Below are 14,138 nucleotides of genomic sequence, written 5' to 3' on the forward strand. Positions count from 1 at the left end.
TTTTGATGCCAAAGTCAGTACCCTTCCCAATCTTATTAGGAGGGAAGAAAGGAGAAAGTTTGATGGTTTTGAGTTGCCTGAAGGGAAGTGAGGGAGCACTGTTTAGGAGTGGAAAGGTGTCAGAAAGGGAAAGGGAATCTCTGAGATTAACTCTGTCTTCTTCAAAAGGTTTGTCGGGGAACCAGCAGAGTATAAGTCTGACATATTGTGCATATAAGTGATAATATTTCTGGGTATGGGTATCTGGTAGCATGGAAGAGGATGGTATTTTGGGAGGTTATTGTGCCCTATTTCTAACCACCCATTCAGAAAAAGTGGGGTCTCTAAACTTTGGTGGTCCCAGACATGTGGCCAATGTCCTCACAATATAGCATTCTTCTAGGGGAATGTTGGCTTCAGTTCTGAACCTAAGAACTCAGTGGTGTATTTTCCCTCCTTGGAGGTCTATGAGAACAGTTTGGATGACCATTTGAGTTCATTATAGTGGGGATACTCTTCTATAATGAATTGAACTGGATAACAACTCATGCCTCTTACAACTCGAAAATTCTATGATTCTTTGGTTCTAAAATAGGATTTAGGATCTAGGAGCTGGCTACATGAGGAAAGAAAGGAAGGAACAGGTAAAGGTAACTAACTGTCTTACCTTGTGTCTTGCCCTCTCACTTGGAGCACAATTCAGATCAAGCTACAGAAAAACAGGAGCAAAGGTCATCTATTGATGACTATAGGACCTCAGCTATTCAGGACTATTACTTTTCTATTCACTTCCTGAAGAGCTCTATGAACAGAGACTCTTCAGTATCGCTCAGAAACCAATACAATGTTTGATCCCGTGATGGCCAAGGTATTCCTTCTCATTGCCAATGTTCCCCGCATTGATTTTAGGTCCTCTATACATGCTTTTGATGAAAGAAGAAAGACTAGAAGGAAGAAGAGTTAGACGACACTGGATTGCAAGTTCCTTGAGGGCAGAGACTGTGCCATAACTAAACGTTGTCCCTCTCTAACATCTAGTTCAGAGTTCTGAGAACAGTAAGTACATAGGAATCACCTGTGATTCTTCATTTTTCTTCATCTAGGTCTCCATATCCAATCAATCGCCAAGCCTTGTCAATTCTGCTTGCAACAGTGTCTCTCTCAGCCATTTTCTTCTTTCCACTCACACGTACACTACCTTAGTTTGTCCTGTCATATTGGATTGGTGTGAAAAAAAGAGAGGCAGAATTGGGAATTTTATAAAAATGTTGACCTTTTCCTTACTGGGAAATAGGTGATAACTTTTATATGTCCCATTTGGATTTCATTTCTTCTCATTTCCTTTCCCATCAACTGAGCTGAAAACATTTCATGATCTTTGCACTGCCAGTCTTGTCTCTCTCAGTGCCTAACTCTCTTAGAAGATGCTATAGGGCAGAAACTAAATCCAGTCTTTTGAACAAAATGAGGAAGGCTCCCTACATTTTTCTGAATGTGAACCAAAGGCCAGAGAACAGGATTACAGATGATCCTATATTTTTAGCTGGAAGGGACTTTGGAGGCTATCCAATTGATCCCCATTCATTTTACAGAGGAAGGAAGTGAGGCACAGGTAATAAGTGTCTGAGGTAAGATTCGAACCCAGATTTTCCAGACTCTTAGTTCAGGGCTGTCTACTCCACTATGAGATTAATAGTTTTTTTCCCCCAGTAGCCTGGCAGGCAAGTTCTTAGACTGAGATATAAAGTCTAGAAGAACAGGGGCAGCTGTCCTATCCCTGGTGTAGAAACAGTCCACTCTCTCTTCCTAAATATTGACCTATTAAGAAAATGGCATCTTGTTACTTTTCAATGTATAATGAACCAGTTCATTTAATATTATTTGGGTAACAAGCCTCCAAATGAACGAGATTCGAATGTCTGTTGTCTTGGGGGGAAAAAAGATTTATTGGTTGGTAAATATTGAGAAAGAGGAGCTGATAAAGAGCAGTGTCAGCTGCTGCTTTTTTCCTTACCAGGAGAACAGGAAAGTGTTGTACTTTGGGGCCCTATGAAGGCAGAAAATGGTGAATGTCTTCCTTTGTTGATGTGTGTAAAAGTAGATCCTGCTACAAATAATTTCTTATGTATCCTCACATAGATTTTAAGTCATGTAGCTTTCCTACCTTGTTGAGTACTAAAGCTGTCTTGTTTTCTCAACAAAATGTGCTGACAGAATGAGGCTTATGTAGCTTGTTTATTGACATCCGTATTCCTCTTTCAGGGATATGTACACATGGAACTGGATAGATTCAAACATCATAGGGACTCAGAGAAATTCTAATTCTACCCCCAGACTGCAAACAGAAAATAGTCTTCCAACCTGGGCTACCGGGCACAGGGTTTTGTGATCTGGAGATGGTCAGCTAATGGATTTTTTTTTTCTGATTTCCTTTTCTCCCAAATGGTCTTTCTTCTCTCTCCTTTATCAATGGGCTCTTTATGGAAGAATTCTTTTCAGGAAATAGCCTCAGTCAGGAGAATCCTGTATTTCAGAAAGCAGTCAGAAATTGGAGAGCAGCTGTGCAGACTTAAGGAAAGAGTGCCATCTTCTGGTCAATGTTGAACTTGTCCCAATAGCTGGGATTTTGGTTTTAATTTTGATTTCGTTTGGTTCCAATCTGCAAAGATGAAGTAGTGGGTGTGGTATAAACTGGAAGGTTTAAACTGTTTTAGAATAAGAATTGGAGGCTTAGGAGCATAGAATCTTAGAGCTGGAAAGTATCATAAGTATCAGATGATCTAGTCATTAGAATACTTGCATAACTTTCGAACAAGCTTTCATGGAATCAAAGATCCAGAGCTGAAAAGGATCTCAGAGACTATCTGGTCTAAGTCCCTCATTTTACAAATGAGGAAACTAAGGCACAGAAAGATTAAGTGATTTATCCAAAATCAGTTTTCATCCATTGTGCTGGAAGAAGACCAAATTGATTACGCTGTTGGGGTCAAGGTACAGTGTGTCTGATTGTGACTGATCCGATCAATATGAGCTCCAAACGCTCTACCACAAATTGGACACAAAGAACTCCACATGAACATTTGGAGTTGAGATAGCTCTAAATCTGCACATCTCATCTTGCTTTTGAGCTATTGCAATTCTGCTTTGCTCATAGAGCACAATGCCTTCCTTGATGCAGTCATACTATGCTGGGTGGTTCTGTGCCACTGTTTCCCATTTCTCACAATTGATTTCAAAGTTCTTCAGAGAGACTTTGAGAGTGTCCTTATATCACTTTTTTCTGACCTCTGTGCGAGTGCTTGCTTTGGGTGAGTTCTCTATAAAATAGTCTTTTAGACAAACAAATGTTAACAATGGCCAGCCCATCAAAGTTGTATTCTCTGTGGTAGAGTTTGAATGTTTGGCAGTTCAGCTTGAGAAAGGACCTCAGTGTCTGAAACTTTATCTTACCAGATGATCTTCAGTACCTTCCTAAAACAATTCAAATGGAAGCGATTCAGTTTCTTGGCATGGCACTGGTATGCTGTCCAGGTTTCATAGGCATATAACAATGAGGTCAGCACAACTCTGTAGATCTTCAGTTTGGTAGTCAGCCTAATACTTCTTCTATCTCACACTTTCCTTTGGAGACTTCCAAACACTAAGCTAGCCCTAGAAATGTGTGTGTCAACTTCATCATCTCTGTGTACATCCCTGGAAAATATACTGACTGCCAAGGTAAATGAACTTATCCACAGCATTCAAAATTTCTCCATTTGCTGTAACTGATAGTTCCACATATGGATGGTGCAGTGCTGATGTAATGATAATGCATTTTTGCTTATTGTTAATCTAATTTTACTTCTTAATGGGAAGATCTTTCCTATCCATTAATAGGCCCATGTGACCTATTTACATCACATTGAAGCCTGAATCACATGAGTCTAAGTTACATGAAACAGGAAGGGGTAGAGCAGGAAGGATAGAACAGGAAGAGGTAGGGCGAGAACAGAGCTGAGAGGAAATTGGTCAGAGCAGTCAGAACTGAGAGAGAGAGAAAAAAGCAGGCAGCTGGCTAGCATGAATGAGAAAGTTTGTTTGTGATTGTGCTTAAGGGAGTTGGTTTGTGAGAAGCCTAACAGAGGGAAGGTTAGGGATGGTGTTGCCCCCTGCATTGTTATTATATATAGATTTTTGTTACTATGATGGATTTGGCTTTCTGGTGTCTGAATACACGTTTTGGTTCTGTCTTCCATGTGGAGAGTCTGTTGTATTTCATGATTCAGAACTGTGCTGTCATATTCATGACTGCTATGGGCACCGTGAATATTGCATGGGTGCTACAGCTGGTAGGCAGAGTACCTCCATTTTCTTGGTGTTAATAGTCAGGCCAAAATTATCATAAGCAGTAGAGAACTAATTTATACTCGGTTGTATCTCAGTGTTAGTAGGTGTAACACCACATAGGTAATGGCAAAGGTGAATCTGAATTCAGGTCTGACTGCATAGTCAGAGTTCTTACTGTTATGTGTTACCTTTGCTCATATAGTCTCTTTCAGTCACTTAGCACCCAGCATTATCACACATCTATCTGTCCAGAAAATATTCCTGGCAGGTAACCCCAGAGAGAAATGTAAATAAATACAAAAAGCCAAGTTATGTAGGTTCATTAATCAATGAACAAGCATTTACTGAATTCCTGAATACTGTGACAGCATGGTGTAAGGCAAAGAACATTGGACTGAGTCAGGAGATCTGGTTTTCATTACTTATGAATAGCTAGGAAATCTCTTTCCTTTTCTAGGCCTTGGCTTCCTCATCTATAAAATGGAAGGGGTAGGTGTGCTAATAAACATTTAATGATTGTATCTCCAAAAAACACACTTTTAAGTTTAACTTGAACTATTAACATTTTATCTTCACTTTCTTAAGTCTAGAAGGGATGGGGAACCAACCAGTGGCCTTGAGGCAACATATGGCCCTCTAGGTCCTCAAGTGTGGCCCTTTGATTGAATCCAAACTTCATAGAACAAATCCAATCAAAGATAGAGAACAAAAGTCAACAATAAATTAGGCCTTGGTTTGTAGCACTTGTTGATTTCTGAGGTGTGAATGCTTAATTTAACAGTTGTCTCTTGAAAGCTGCTTTAGTATGCCCCTACTTAGAGGGCACTATCCTCCTTCTGGTAACCCAGGTTTGCAGCCTTGGAGTCATCTATAAATTTAAATTATCCTTCACCTCCCAATTAATTGCCAAGTTTTGTCAATTCTCTTTCCACAGCATCTCTCACATTCATCCTTTTCTCTTGATTCATACAACCATTCTAATGAAGGTCCTCCTCATCTCTCATATGGACTATTGCAATAGCTTACTTAAAAGGTCTCCCTTCCTCAAGACTCTCTTCTTTCCAGTCTACCCTCTACATAGCTATCAAAGTGATGTTTCTAAAACAAAAGTCTCATCATGTCAATTTCCTGCTCAAAAAAATCAATCCTATTGCCTCTAGGAGAAAATCCAAACTCTTCTACTTGACATTCAGTCTTTTGAAATCTGGTTCCAGTCTATCTATCTTCCTAGGATAATTATATCTTACTATTTCTCATGTCCTCTGCTTTCTGGATGAATTAGCCTGTTTATTCTCCATACACACAACATTCCATCTCTTCTAGTCAGGTCTTTTCACTGACTCTTCTACATGCCTAGAGTGCTTCCTTCTCACCTCTGCCCTCTTTTCCTTCCTCCTTATAATTCCTAGATCCCTTGAAAGCTCAGTTGAAGTGATACCTCTTACTTGATGCTCATTCTAACTTACCCACCTTCTTTCTGGTCTACCTTATATGTGTAAGCATGTTGTGGTGAAAAGTATGGAATGAGAGGGTCTAGCTTTATATCCCAGCTACTCTGTTTATTACCTGTGTGACCATGGGCAAGTTTCTTAACTTCTCTGGGCTTTAGTTCTTCATCTGTAAAAGGAGGTGGGGTGGATTAGATGACTAGCACTTTGTAGTACCAAATCCATGATCCTATTTTGCTTCCCCTGCTAGAATTTAATTCCTTTGAGGGCAGGAACTCTTTCATTTTTGTCTTTGCATTTACAGAAGATAGGCAGACAGAGAATTATCAAGTGCCAGGCTCTGGGAATAGAGTAATCAGTAAAGAAGGTCCTCCTCTTCAAGGAGCTTAGCTGATGGGGGAAGACAACACACAGGAAAAACTGAAAAGGGAGGCAATGGGGGGTGGGAAGTACAGCACTGAGAACAGGATGGAGAAGTCCAGAACAGAAGTCAGGTGGGAAATGAAACAATTTCCTATTGCTCTATCAGACTCCATAAATGCAGTAAGGATAACCTAGGGGACCAATAGGAGATTTCTTTGTCACCCCAAAGCTCACAGTCCTTCAATGCATTCCCAGAAGCAGCCAAGGGAGTTGAGTTCAGTTCCCTATATGTTCCAATGGAGTGTGCTCTAGAAAGTGTCGTAGTGGGGGTAGTGGTAAGAGGGGGAGTTGTTGGTTACCCCCAATATATCAGGATTCTGAGAAATAAGACTTTGATCATGGAGAAGAAAATTTATTGGTTCTTGACTAAGAAACTTTTTCATGATTCTAGGATTATCTATAACTTTTCCATTTTCCCTTCCCACCTCCAGGTATTAATGGAAACTGAGGTAAGGAAATGATCCATAGGCTCTTATTTGATCAAAAGAAAGAGAAATAAGTACCAAGGATAGAGAATTGGACTTGGGATTTCATTGGTAAAGAAAATTTCTCTCTAAGATTTAGACCCCTAGAAAATTGCTTAGAGTTAAATGATTTGTCCCAGATCTCTAGCCAGTCAGAGGGAGAACTTGATCCCAGATCCTCCTGGTTTTGAGACCAGCTACACCATGCCATCTGTCCGGAACAGCCAGATACAAAAGTTCTTCCCTGCAAATGCAGAGATTAGATCTCCCACTCAGTGTCCTGTCCTTTTCATGGCTCCTAAAATGGAACCAACATTAGAAATTAAGGAGAAAACAGACAGTTGGACCCTGGGGAATCACAATAGTTTAGTGCCCTAACTGTTGTTATCCTCTATACCCTAGCAGCTCTCCACCTTTGAGAAGGTTCATAAGAACACCCAAAGACACCATTTCTTCCTTGTTAAGTGAACTGAGTCAGTGCTGAGATGCTCCAGAGGTTTGGAATGTCCTGTTGGTTCTGCTGCTAGGAAAACAACCTGTCCAAAGAAAGAAATGGATACCCAACCTGGCTGCATAGTTTAGTCCTGCTGTGGTTGTGAAAGCACAATGTTAATCAGAAAAGAAAACAAGTCATGCTCTTTTCACTTAGAGGAAAGAGCTAGCTGTGGCATGAGAGGCACACATTGTCTCATAGTTTACCTGAGAGAGTTTCGAGATTATCTCTGAGTTACTATTGTAGAATCAAGGAAGACTGTCCTTGTGGGAACAACAATTCTTCTGACCCCCATTTTTGAACAATTTAGTATGAATGAGTCTGATTACAGGGTTTGGTTAGTAATGTCTTATTCCACTTGCTCCAGAGCAAACTCCACTGGGTTTGTCCTCTACCATGGGTACAGTATTATTCCAGGTAACTGTCATTTGTAGATTATATCTCATTCTCTGAACATTCATCAGCTTCTGAGTTACTCATTCCACTCAAGTTTCAAAAGTTTTTGACCTGCTTCTTCCTCCTCCAAATGTCACATGGCATGCATTCACCAGCCAATAATCTAAGCCTAAGCCACTTGTTTCACTAAAAACACTATTGGCAAATGGTAACTTTTAAACAGTCAATAGTGGAATGGAGGAAAGATTGTTGGGAAATCCATAGCTGGAAGGGATCTTTGAGGTAAGTTCCCTCCCAGAACTTAACATTTTAAGGAAAGAATCGTGGTCAGCCCTATTTACTCCTTCATTCCTCTCTGGGTTCCACTCCTGGTGCTCCAGACTTTCTCTACCATGCCACCACTCAGGTACCTTCTCCTTCTGCTCCCCTGCCCCCACTCTTCTACTTCCATTTATGGACCTTTGCCCATTAGGATATAAGCCTCTTAAGGGAGGGACTCTCTTTCTTTTTTGTTAGTATCTGTATTGCTAGCACTTAGCACAGTACCTGGCACATAGCAAATGCTAATAAGTACTTAATGATTTGACTTGACCATTTCCGGCTTGCTTTTCACCCCCAAGAATACCAAAAGAAAATGGGCTGCTCTAATTCTCTTGCCAAGTTGCTAGATGAGCAGTCATCCCCTATCTTCTCTGCTTATTCTAGTTCCCTTTTTGATGAATTGCTATGCCACTGGCTCACCTGGTCTAGTGGAAAACACAGATATGGACTATAGTTCCAACTCTACCGTTAATTTATTGCGTGGTTTGGGGAAAATTACTTTGCTTTTCTATAGCTCAGTTTTTTTCTCCTATAAAATGGGGACAACATTAGCTGTATCTATCTCTTAGGGGTGTTATAAAGATGAATGTTCAAATTCAATCCAAAGGGCATTTACTAAGGACTTATTATAGGCAACGCAGGAAATAGATTGGAGAGTGCTTTGAAGAATGTCCAAAGCACCATAAAAATGTATGGCATCATTATCATGATGTTTCTCAGTGTGAGTCATCTTAATGTTCTGTAACTTTGAATTTGCTTGCCTCCTATTGTGGATCCTGGCATCTACCCTGGAGGTTTATGAAAATCATCTTACAACAGGATGCATTGCTTCCAAATTTGAGCTGTTTTGTGCCCTGCTTTCTGTTATACATTTTTGTCTTTCCCAATATAATATTTAATGCCTAATGGACTGTTCCTTTAGTACCATTTAAACTGAGCTCTATATCTTATATAAAATTTTTATCAAAAAATCAACAAGCATTTGTTAATTGCTTATTATGTGCCTTACCCTGTGCTAAGCTCTGGGGATACAAAGAAAAAGCAAAAACAGTTCTTACCCTCAAGAAGCTTATACTCTAACTGAGGAGATAATACAAATACAAATAGATACATATAAGATACATCGGAGTAGGGATTGAAGGTAAACTTCAAAGGGAAAGTGCTGCTCACAGATCATCCCTGGTTTGTCTCAGAAACAACAATATCCCTGAAAACTTCCTCTGTGTTTCCTGGTTGGTAAATACTTCAATGACAATTATGTCACCATGTTGAGCTTCAGAGGTCAAGAGTTTTGAGATCATGTGTGAAAAGAAGTGGCACACATTTCTTTGCCCAATAAAATGGCAGTTTTTGGTCAATGAGTGTTGTGGTAATATACCTTGGAAAATAATAACACAGAGATGTCTGGCAGAATTCAAATATTCTGCTCCCACACAGGGAAAACTGTTGAATGTGAATTTAGGAATTCTGGTTTGAACCAGACAGGCAGGACTGACAGCATCAGAAGCAGCCAAAAATAGTAAGTGAAATGATGCTTGACTTCCTACACTCCCAAGGTTGAACTTATCATAATCTTGAAGTCCAATGAAGTCATAAGCTCTTAGAAGGAACCTTAGAGGTCATGCAGTCTAACTTCCTCTTTGTGGGATCCTTGATATATGGCCACCCAATCTCTGAATTTATAGTATTCAGGTCTGTAGAATCTGTCTCAAATTTGCATATGGATGGTGTTCAAAATATTCCTTTGAACATCAGTTGATTGGAGCTGTGGAAAGCATTTTCCCATAGATGTAAAAAAATATATTAGGTTCCTAGGCCAACTCATAATGGTCCATTTAGCCTAGACTGTAACTGAATTCTTATTCTACGGAACTGATCCATCATTAATAATATTTTCTCCTACATAAACTCACTATGAGTTTCAACTTGGAACACAAACTCCCTCCACTCGGCAGCAACCCCGGTAGTGGGAAGCCAGCTCACAGTGGTAGAAGTTAGACTCCATCACTGGTTCCCTGGCATTAGTCTGAGGCAACATGGGGCATAGGATTTGAATCCAGAGCCTGTGACTTCAAATTCAGTGCTATTTCTCCACACATACATAATCTAATATTTTATATTGTAAAGGGAATATGTTAGTGACAGCAATACTTAAAGAACTCCTGATCAGTTCCATAGGATACTTTTTTTTTTTTTTTGGTAAATGCTGACCTAAAGTTAATCCATGCTCCAGCTGAGTGCTATTCATGAGATGACTCACGGAGTGATTGTTCACTTAATGAAGTGACAAGTTTTAAAACTGAGAATATGGTCCTTATTGAAAAGCTAAATACCATTTGAAATTGCCTCCATCTCTCAGGACCTCACTTTTCTTCACCTGTAAAATGAAGACATTGAACTAGATGACTTCTAAGTTCTTTTTTAGCTCTAAATCTTATGGTTATTTTTTTTGCTGCTAAAATCTCACCCAATACATTCTTTCACATGAATGTACAACCAATCACAGGCATACAGGAACATACACAGAAGAACCTGTCAATATGTCAAAGACCTGTTATTTCTTAGGCTTGAAAACTCCCTCCACTATGGCAGATGGCAATTCATTTAATACAACCTTAAAGAATAGTTGGAGACCTGGAGATGCCTAGGTTTACAAAGAATAATTGTCAAAAATGGAATTTGTATCCTGGTCTTCCTGACTCAAAGTCTAGGATTCCAGCCACTCTCTAATGCTGCTGCACAAAAGAGCAAATTCAAAATGGTGCAAATTAGTATTGGGGCATGCTGGAATCAGTTTGAGTCTGTGGTTCTGCAATTATTAAATTTTCAATGTGAGAATATACATCTTAGAAATCATTAAACAATACAAATTAGAGCTTGATTTATTATTCTGCTGATTATCTAGAATAAAGAAAATGAGAGGGAAAATGTTATTTATATTAAACTGAAAAGTATGTATGATTATTTTTTTTTCTTCTGGGGAGCTAGTTGTGAAACATTTAGTACCACACCTCTGGTAATCATATTACCAAAGAGAGGCCTGCATTTCTTACAAAAACACCTCTTAAATTAAGTTGAACTAAGCCTGTTTGGGCTGTATTTGTAAGCCTTCGTTTTTGTGTCTAAACTGAGTTCAGATAATCTTGTCTACCTTTGCACCAGATTTTGCTCGAGACCAGGAAGAGTTGTCCAAATGAACTGTCTGCCAAACAGCTTGTAGGTTCATCTGCTCTAGTTGTCACTGTAACCACCAGCATTAAGTCCATGTCTTTACCTCTCATCTTCTCACTTGAAAAAGTCCCTTGGAGTCAATGTAGCACCTTATGGCAACTGTGATCCATAAGGAATCACTTATGTGGGGTACAGGTACTACGCTGCTGGAAAGAAGCCTTCACTCTTCTACACCATGAGATGGAGGGGAGGAAACTGAAAAGGTGCATGGAATCCCAGTAGACAAAAACTAATTTCCTGAGTTGGGCTTGGCCAGGAGACTATAGTTTAACACCTCTTTATGTTCAAAGGCTGCTTGGAAGCCTGGGCCCCACCCCAGGGGTCAGGACCTCAATTTGACACCTCATTCCAAAAGCTCTGCCTTCAAGAATGCCATGAGGAGGTAAAAGAAAATTTTCATCTAGTAAATCAGCATTCCTGAAGTGGCTCTTGGAAAGTGCCCATCCCATTATCCTTGGAAGTCAAGTCTCTTGATTCCACATGCTTGTGGATTCTTTCATAGGTGGCACCAGAGCTGTAGGCACTATCAAGTTGGATTTGCCCTCACCATTTTCTTGATTTTCTAAAATTCAACCATGTATATATACTTCTTGGGAAGTAGGGAAGAAGAAATATAGTAGGACTGGATGGATGTTCCTGTTTCTGGCTACTTTCCTATTGCCCATGACCATTGAAAATAAATCAACCAGCATGAGGGATCTAGGTTAGATAAATAAGGCATTTAGTAAGCACTTACTAAGTGCCAGGGACTGTGTTAAACTCTGGGGATGCAAATATAAGATTGTCCCTGCCCTCAAGGAGTTTATACCCCAGTGAGAGAAGGCAACATATAAATGCCTTGCCCATGGTATGGTAATTGATGGGAAGTGGAGTGAAAGCCTTGTTTCAGGTAAAATTCACCTTTCATAGCCAAGATACCTGTGGATAGAGTCCAAGGTTTCAACGAGCATGTGAGTTTCGTGGTGGGTGGGTGGGTGGGGTTGGGCAGGGTTAGGGAGATGACAAAATAATGGTTGGAGTACCTGGCAGCAAAATGAGGAGATGGCTAGAAAGTGGTAGGGAGGCTTGGGTACACAGAAATCTTTGCAAAGCTTATAATAAGTGTTTATTGAATTTTTGACTGATATATTAGGACAGTGGTTCTCAAACTTTTTGGTCTCAGGACTCTTTTACACTTAAAAAAACCATTGACCCCAAAGAGCTTTTGTTTATGTGGGTTTTAGCTATTGAAGCTATCACATTAAAACTAAAATTTAGTTTGAAAAATTTATTAATTTATTAAAATAATTGCAATTAACCCATTATGGGTAAATGTAAATATTCTTATGAAAAATAACTGTTTTTCAAAACAAAAATTTGTTGAGAATGGATTTATTTTATCTATTTTTGCCAATCTTTCTAGTGTCTAGCTTAACAAAAGACAACTGGATCCTCATATGTGTCTTTTGCATTCAATCTATTCGATATGTTGTTTTGGTTGAAGGATGTTAAAAAACATCTGGCCTCATACAAATATGTATCTAGAAAGGGAGGAGTATTTTAATAGGTAAATAATGTCTTAGTATTGTTATGAAAATAGCTTTAAGTTTGTGGACTCCCTGAAAGGGTCTCAGGGGTCATTGTGGGTCTAAAGACCATACTTCAAGGACTACTGAATCAGGAAGATCAATGGGGTTCTTTTGGAATGGCTTTGATCCAGTCTTGCCTAAAGTGGTGATTTGATTTATTGGCAGCCTGGAGATGAGAATACTTGGAAGAGAGGCTAGTAAAGATGGCGACAGAGATATGATAGATATTTTCAAATGTCTAAAGAGCCATCAGGCAGAAGAAGGAATAGACTTCTTCTGACTGGCCCCAGAAGATAGAACAAAGAAGTAACAGGTAGATGTCACAGAGAAAATTAAGCTTGAGGTGAAGAAAAATTCCTAATGATTATAGTAGTCCCAAACTGGGATTTTCTATTATTGGAGGTAAGGTGCCTTCCATCACTGGTTATGCTGTATTGCAATTAAAACTAAGGTAAACTGAGGCACAGCTTAATTTATTGATAAGCTAGTAATTACCAATAAAAAGGATCTCTTGGCTCCTCAGCAAGCCAAAAGACCAAAGGTAGGGCTTTCTAGCCTTCACATAAGTTTTGGGAAATACAAGAGAACAAAGAACAGGAACCATCACAGATGGAAGACAATATCATTGGATGGAAGTCTGGAATGCAGGACTAGCAACAATCATTTCTCCCATCCTGTTACTATGGAAAGCTCATTGGCTTTGTACACCTGCATGGCTAGTTAGCAGATAGCAGTAACAGAGTAGACTTTCTTGAAGGTAGTCCATGTTGCAGAGATAACAGACTCCTGGCACCCACCTGCATCTTGCAAAGTTTGTTAGCGAGATTACAGAGCACCCTTGATTGTGCAGTGAGGTGCTTAGAGATCGTATATTCTTTGAATTAAAGTGACTGATGGGACAACTTAGCTCAGAGAGGAAAGCTGAATTTTTGAATTTTAAAATACGGCTTAGCCAGTTACAGAATAGAATCACATACAAAATATAAAACCAATATTTGATTTTCTCAGTAGCAGAGACGATTCTTGCTCAAGTATGAATTGGCGTGGATGGCCTCTAAAGTCCTTCTAACTCTGAAAGTCTGTGATTTGGTTCTCTCTAAGCCCTCTCATACTCTCAAAGGGCAGTTTGGGGATGTCAAATGCTAATGAAAACTACATTTGGAGTCAGGAAGCTTGGCTTCATGTCTGGACTTTGTCATCAGTTTGCTTCTACTCTCTTGGAAAAATAATTCTTCTTTGCTGGCCCTCAATTTACTCACACTTAAGAAGGGATTGGACAAGATGGTTTCAGTCTCTTTCATCTTTGAGTTTCTATGTCTTTAGTTGCCCAAGATGATACTTAAGAAAACATCCACTCAAACTTGGAACGGCTGTCCCTGGGAGAGAGATTAGACTTTGCCCAGAGGGTAGAAACTGAAATAATGAATGGAACTTGCAAAGGGGCAAATGTAGGCCAGATATAAATATAGTGCATTGGGTTAGGGTATAC

General features: G+C 39.5%; 1 long non-coding RNA gene across 2 annotated transcripts in view; it reads left to right on the top strand.

Annotated features, from left to right (window-relative positions):
* The first annotated feature begins 453 nt into the window (after positions 1–453).
* Positions 454–14,138, top strand: part of LOC140527869 (uncharacterized) — a 68,011-nt gene continuing 54,326 nt past the window's right edge. The window contains exons 1-2 of one of the 2 annotated variants that reach the window (XR_011974957.1): positions 454–629; positions 889–1,035. This is a non-coding gene — a long non-coding RNA (uncharacterized lncRNA). The remainder of the gene's footprint in view (positions 630–888; positions 1,036–14,138) is intronic. The other variant, XR_011974956.1, reaches the window with a different exon arrangement.

This window comes from Notamacropus eugenii, chromosome 1 (assembly GCF_028372415.1).
Source record: "Notamacropus eugenii isolate mMacEug1 chromosome 1, mMacEug1.pri_v2, whole genome shotgun sequence".
In the NCBI taxonomy this organism is placed as follows: Eukaryota; Metazoa; Chordata; class Mammalia; order Diprotodontia; family Macropodidae; genus Notamacropus; species Notamacropus eugenii.